This window comes from Narcine bancroftii, chromosome 4 (assembly GCF_036971445.1).
Source record: "Narcine bancroftii isolate sNarBan1 chromosome 4, sNarBan1.hap1, whole genome shotgun sequence".
NCBI lineage: Eukaryota > Metazoa > Chordata > Chondrichthyes > Torpediniformes > Narcinidae > Narcine > Narcine bancroftii.
In genome coordinates, this window is record NC_091472.1 from 185,969,983 (window position 1) to 185,977,470 (window position 7,488).

Sequence of the window (7,488 nt, forward strand, 5' to 3'; positions counted from 1 at the left end):
GTTCAGCCTGTTGAAAACCCTTGTAGTCCTTACAAGAGGAACTGGCTGGCTGGAGTGTTTCTCCTAAAATAAGGGAAACAAGAGGAACTCTGTGGTGACCTGGAAGAAGAGTTTATCATTTGGAAAACCCTGATGGGGCAAGTTTCTTTGGCAAGATACTGAAGTGACTGATGGAAGTAAATCAGTTTGCGTATGTCCAACGAGCAACAAATCTCTCTCTCTGAAACCAATGAGAACCTTCCTGAACGGTAAGCATTTAAGCACCAGAACTTGGTGAAAATTCATAAATGTTAAATTCTGTGCACAGTATAAGAACTGCCTGATACCAGTAAACTTGGAGCAGTGAGAAGTGAGATTGGATTATGAATCAAAGAACTTTCTTGAACATTACATAACATGTGCGCTTAGAATTAGAAGGGGGTTGTTAGGTTAAGTTGTTAAAGTTTGATCCTGTTTTTATGTTTAAAGAAAATTAAAAACAATTTTTGTTTAAGTAACTATTTGTCTTGGTGAATTTCTATTGCTGCTGGGTTTTGGAGCCCTCTGGACTCGTAACAAAGAGAATACTGCAGCTTTGCAGTATAAAAGCCAAATGGGGACCTCTTCAGGTCACTGAGGAGTCATTGCAGGATTTAGCAGCTGCTGCTAAGAGCAGCATTTGGATTGATCGGCACCAAGCCTTTTGCTTGATATGTGGGAAGCAGAAGGAAACTTAATAATGACGAAAGGCCAATTGGTCCATCAAGCTCCACCCCTGGAACTTGAAGTGCTAAATTGCAATTGGATTCATAAAATATTTAACTTTCCAAGAAGTGTGTGAGCTGGCTACACAAGGTGAGGATCTGGGAAGTATCAATAATTCCATTTGTTGGATATGCTTATTAATTAAAACGTGCAGATCACTGCAGTCAAGAGGGGAGCACAGTGTAGACTTTTAACTATGTGAAGAAAAATGAAGAGCTGAATTTCATTTGCCTTTAATCTGCACATTGGGCGATGAATAAAAACATATCACTCCTCTGTCTTGAAGAAATTCAATTATGTTTTCCATTGTATTAAGTAAGTGGTTATTAGACATTGAAATCAGTTTTGACGGATTATGGTAGATCTATAAATGCTCAGCCAATTGACATCAATATGCCACAGCAAGCAAAAGGGTGCAGAGGGTTTAGTTTGCATAAGGCTTATAACTTCCATTTACTGCCAGCTCTTTCGTGGCAAAATACCAAATGAGATCTAAAATTGGAATGTTAAAATTGGGAATTTTAAGCACTGAAGTCATCCTGATTTATAGATTGACCTACTACGTCATCCCAGGCCACAGAGCTCATCGATCATGCAGTGCTCGGCAACTTCCTTTTCAAAACCAAATAAGAATAATTTATTGGAGCACAAGTGTGACAAAAATTAGATTCCACTTGAAGAGATATACAACTTAAAAATAAATTGCATTTTAAAAAAAAAGACATTCACTGGGGAAAGCTACAGACTCGCGTTAACATTGCGCTGCTGCTCAGATTCCCATCCTAAGGAGTAAAACATGAAAGTCTGCAGACACCGTGGTTGAATGCAGGAGCGCAAAACTTTGGTGATGTATCTTCATCTTTGCTAAATTAAATACACTGCTGGTCCTGCGGAGCTTCTCCAGCATTGTGTTTTTTTACCACAGATTCCTGTCCAGACGGGACCCTTTAAGATCTGAGCTTATTTGTCTCCATCATTCAAACTTTCAGATTGATTGAACGTTGCCCAGCAGAGGGGCTGTACTCTGTTCAGCTGCTAATCTCGCGCATAGCTTGGATCCCTTCTAGGCGGCAAACACTTTGGGTGTTATTGCCAGGTTAGGAATATATAAAAGTTTGGTTGATGCTGCAGTCTTCTGCCCATCTTGAGTAAAAGGACTGTCAATAATTTAAACCAAAAGCTTTTGTCTATTGTGGGCCCTACACCTAAAGTCTGTAATATCAGGGATTAGGACATGAATGGCAGTAATTTATTAGAGTAATTTCCTCAGTTATGTTCAAAAAGAGATTGCTTTTGCTTAACTTACTCTGGCTGCATTTACCTTTTGGGAGACAGAGTGACAGAGTAAGTCACTCTGTCTCATGGCTCACTGACCAAGGGGTTATATGGTGCACAACCCGCATAATACACCATTATGTCTCCATCATTCAAACTTTCAGATTGATTGAACGTTGCCCAGCAGAGGGGCTGTACTCTGTTCAGCTGCTAATCTCGTGCATAGCTTGGATCCCTTCTAGGCTGCAAACACTTTGGGTGTTATTGCCAGGTTAGGAATATATAAAAGTTTGGTTGATGCTGCAGTCTTCTGCCCATCTTGAGTAAAAGGACTGTCAATAATTTAAACCAAAAGCTTTTGTCTATTGACGCAGAACAAAAGGATGATGATAAATTGATGGTGAGGAGCTGACCTGTGTTTCTAATGTAGATTCAATGGGGATATTATAAAAGAGCCATAGAAAGGATAGGTAGCAGATGCTACTCCCGTTGGTGGATGGTGATTTGCCCTCTCTTTAGCTGTGTGTTAATCAAGCAAACTTCAGACTCCGCAAACTGTAGAGAATCATTCCAGTGTCCCTGATGGAACTTAGTGAGGCAATGTGTCGAAACTCCCAGGAATGTGACAACAGCAGGCAGAACTTCAATGCATTGTAAGGAGTAGGCCGAGTCCTGCTTGATACCACTGGACATCAAAGATTTTGCTTCCTGGACAGTTTTGGGTGCATTTTATGGATTTTGGGCAGCTGATCTTGAAAATCTCTTTAATATTTTCCTATCACATGCTATTTTTAGATATAACCTATTTTTGTGATTTCCTGTCATATTTCAAACATACAAAACTATGAAGTAAAGCACGAAAGTCTGTAGACACCATGGTTGAAGTAAAAACACAATGCTGGAGAAACTCAGCAGGTCAAACAGTGTCCTTTAAACAGCAAAGATACATAACTAACATTTTGGGCTTGATCCCTTCCTTCATCGAGGTGCATTTTTATTTGTGCATATACCTTCACACAACGTTGGTTATATATCTTTATCCTTCTGTGGTTCACAAAGATATATATCTATATATATCTATATAAAGTAGACTGTTTGGCCTGCCGAGTTTCTCCTGCACTGTGTTTTTACATGTCATTGAAATTTAACTTTCTGGTTCTGCACTCGGACGTCTTCCCCGCTGATCTTGGTGCAGTCAGTGATGAACAAGGTCACCAGGACATTGCGACAATGGAAAAGCAGCATCAGGGCAACTGGAATCCATCAATGCTGGCCAACTATTGTTGGACACTGACACGAGAGGCATCAGATGCTGAGTGCAAATGAGAATCAGCGGCAAAACATTTTTAGGTCAGTTGAACTAATGCAATGTGTCAGCTTCATTGTGCGATTAGACATGCTAAATGCAATAAAAGCTCATTTAATGTTTCTCCAACTTAATATGTGATACAGCAAATCTGAATTTATCTTTGTGTTCAGCTTGAAGTTTTCTATCATAATCCCCATTATTTTTCAGGAAGCAAACCTTTTGGAAAAAAAAATTGTTGTCCAGTGTCACCGATGTCAGTGAAGACCAGTGTTAACTAGGCAGTGTCATTGCCTCCACATTTTTCTCCATTTCCCACCTCCCCTCCAGTGAATCACATCTTTTCCTCCATGTGTTCTCCATGCTCATGTTCTCTGCCCCATTCATTCAGTTCCACGTTTATCTGCATCAACTCCTACAGCATTTTTTCCTGTGCAAGTGCAGGTCATGAATCCATGAGCTTTCATCTCATCCTTTTGCACATGTAGGAAACCACCAGGCTCACCAGATGCATGTTACTTGCTTAGTATATCTCTCAGATTACAGGCTGTTCACTGCCCATTATTGGTCCTCTTTACAATGATGCAGATCAGCTGGCTGAAAAATGGGGAGAACACACCGCGTTTGAGGAGGAGAAACAAAGGAGATGACCCTATGGGACAGTGACCACGGCAGTGGACCAGTGAGGGTTTTGGTGGCTGAAGAACACACAGGCAGCAGGCTGTTGGTTACTCAAGGCAGGCTACTGGTGACTGAGGGGGGGGGGGTCAAAGGACTCGTATCAGGCTGCAGACTGCTCATGACCGGCTCAAGACTGGCTGAAGGAGTACCAGGTATCGGAACCAGGATTCAAGAGGGGGCCGAGGGTGCTGAAGGCTACCTGATTGCGTTTGGATCAAGTCGCTGATTGTTTGGACTGAAGCCTGTGTGGCTGCAGAGGCTGCGGGAGCGCTGGATACAAATCTGTGGCCACTCAGTGACACTTTTCTTTCTCTGACTGTAAGGGGTGCCAGGCAAATTCTGCTTCTAGCGAATCTTTTTCTTATGACAGATGAAGTAGGTTTTGTGTCATAGTACACCTGTCTTATTACATGACAATAAAGCAATAGTGAACTCTTCCATTCTGCCAAATCTGACCCTGCAGCAGCAATGGTTTGAAGTCTCTCAAGCATCCCCACTCTGATCTACTGATTAAAAACTAATTAGAATCAATGTCAACCACCTGCTCTTCCCCTCTACAAAGGGTGCGGTGCTGAACTGGCAGACGTCTGGTCCTTTATTTCAGAGTTCCAGCATTGACAATATTTTGCTTTTACCCAAGGGAAGTTGGTCACCTGTTTCTCCCTGTACAAAACCTAAATCAACAAATGATACTGTAGGGTTTCCACCAAACTTGAAGCTATTGGATTCAGGCATATCAATAATCTGCTTCTCAAGTGAAAATTTCTGCACATATTTGTAATTATGCCAACCCTTAATCTTGTCAATCAATTGCTAATGCTAATTATTGCTAATTCTACTGCCACCTCATTCCTTGAGACGTAAAAATAAGAGCGGAGAAATAGAGTCATTCACGAGCCAATGTGTCACTGTGCAGGATAGCCCCATCAGCTTGTTATATTCTTGTTCACAAGAGCATCGTGCATGGACCTCGGGCAAAAATTCACCATTGTTAGAATTAGTTACAGCGATCTTTTCTTGTGAAGCTGTAGTTCCTGTGATCTTATCCAGCAGTTCAAGCCAACTGGTGGTCAACTGTAAATGCAAAACACTGCAGCAATGTAAATTGAAATGAAAGAGAAAATCCTTTACTTTCATGATCGTAAGACAGGAAAATCAATTTCCTTTTCCTTCAAGGTGTAACCTGATTGCATGGTGTGTATATACCCCTGCATATAGTGTGTACTAGAGCCATCTCCCAATGATCAGGGGTTCAGCATGGTGTGTATATACCCCTGCATATAGTGTGTACTAGAGCCATCTCCCATTGATCAGGGTTTCAGGATGGTGTCTGTGTACCCCTGTGTATTGGGCGTACTAGAGCCATTTCCCAACAATCAGGGGTTGAGGACGATTGTGTATATACCTGTGTATGGTATGTACTAGAGCCATCTCCCAATAATCAGGGGTTCGGGATGGTGTGTGTATATACCCCTGTGCATAGTTTGTACTAGAGCCATCTCTTAACAACCTGGGATTCAGGATGGTGTGTGTATACCCCTGTGTATAGTGTGTATTAGAGAAATTGCCCAACGATCAGGGGTTCAGGATGGTGTCTGTATACCCCTGTGTATTGTGCGTACTAGGGCCATCTCCCAACGATCAGGGGTTCAGGATGGTGTGTGTATACCCCCGTATATAGTGTGTACTAGAGTACCTTCCTGACAATCAGGGCATAGAGGATAGAGGTTGCTTTCTTAAGACACCATAAATGCCTCCAGCACCTATGAGGATTGGTGATGACTCTTGGTAAAAGGGAATAGCAATAATGCTGTCAAATAAAAGTACAGAAGATGAGCTAAATGGAAGGAATGATTGTGACAGCCATGGAACTTGCTTCCCAAAAGAAGAATCAGAATCAGAATTTACTATCATGAACATGACATGAAATTTGTTGTTTTGTGGAAGCATTACAATGCAAATATTGCTACAAATCACATTTTTTTTTCAGTTGGTTAATGTAATTTAGCAGCCTTGTGGTTGATTCCACATATATTCTCATATTTCCTTGGGTCTGAGAATGAGGCCATTTAGCCCCTTGAGTCTATGCCACAGTTTCAGAGCATTCCCATCTGTCCCATTCCCATACTCATTTTCCTATAATGTATTCTTCTTTCTATTCCCATCTCACAACTCTCCCTTGATTCCCCCACCATCTTGGATAATTTACAGAAGCCAACCTAACTCCCAATCTGAAGTACCCAGGGAAACCTGAGCTGCCAGGATCTAATGGAGGGGCCACCAGGATTTTAAAGTCAATGGCTGCTGAGATAATGGGCCCGTGGTTTGAAATTCTTCACCACTCACTAAACTCCAGATGGTTATCAAAATAGCCAATGTGACTCCTGTAATGAGCGTCGAAAGAACCAAAGACTTGTTGGTCAAAACCAAGGCTTTTATTAACTAAAAGAATGGAGCATATCACAAGTAGGTCGACCAGTCCAGAATGACCTGGTCTGGCTAGGAGCAATCTTTTAAGACCTGCCAGTAGGTGTGGCTACACTCTCAGCTAATCACAGTCATCCTAACCACCATCTGTACATATGTACATATACACATTGGTGATAGAATCTGTACTATCACAACTCCCTTATTCAAAAAAGGAAAGAGGCGGCAGGCAGCGAACTGGAGACCACAGTGACTGGTATTGGCCAGATGCTGGAGTAAATAATCAAGGCTATTTGCCTGCTGATTTTAGACAAGAAAAAATCAGAGATCCAGTACCAAACACATTTTCCAAGGCACTGCACAAAAAAATGATTAGCAAGAATAATATTTTGAATTTTCTAGGGGGTTTACAAAGGGGGCATATTTGTAAAGGAAATAGAGCAACCATAAAGAGTTGCTCCATAAAGAACAACCAATCAACCTGATTGCCAGCCATTTGACTGATTTTATTTTAAAGTGTATTTGGTTTCATGCCTGTGATTCACCAATTACAGTCTCCTGAGAGTTATAGCACAACAGAGGGTCATTCAGCATTGGATCTAGACTTCCCCTCCCTGTCCTTGTCCAAGGCCACAAATGGCAATTACAGCAATATTTTCAGTGCAGTCATCTATTAGCTAAACTCGCTATGTGCTCAGGCAAACAAACCGTAGTGTTATCTTCTTTTAAATGAAAACCTGTTGCAATGAGTCTTTGATTTAAAGTGCATCTTTTATGACAAGACACAGTACAGAATATTTCCCACGACTGAGCATCTTCCAAACATTTAAATGTAAACCCTGAAGTACAAAGGTTTTCAATTGTTCAGAAACTCACTGCCATCTGCGTGACTGTGTTCAAATGTATGCCTATGCATACAAGCAGAATTGTGCAAGTCTGTGTTTGCACATTAAGTGTGTCAGAATCTCTGTGCATGTGAGAATGTGTGTTCTAGCATGTACATGTGTCGTGTCTACACACTCATGGCTCTTTGTGCGCGCATGAGACACATGGAT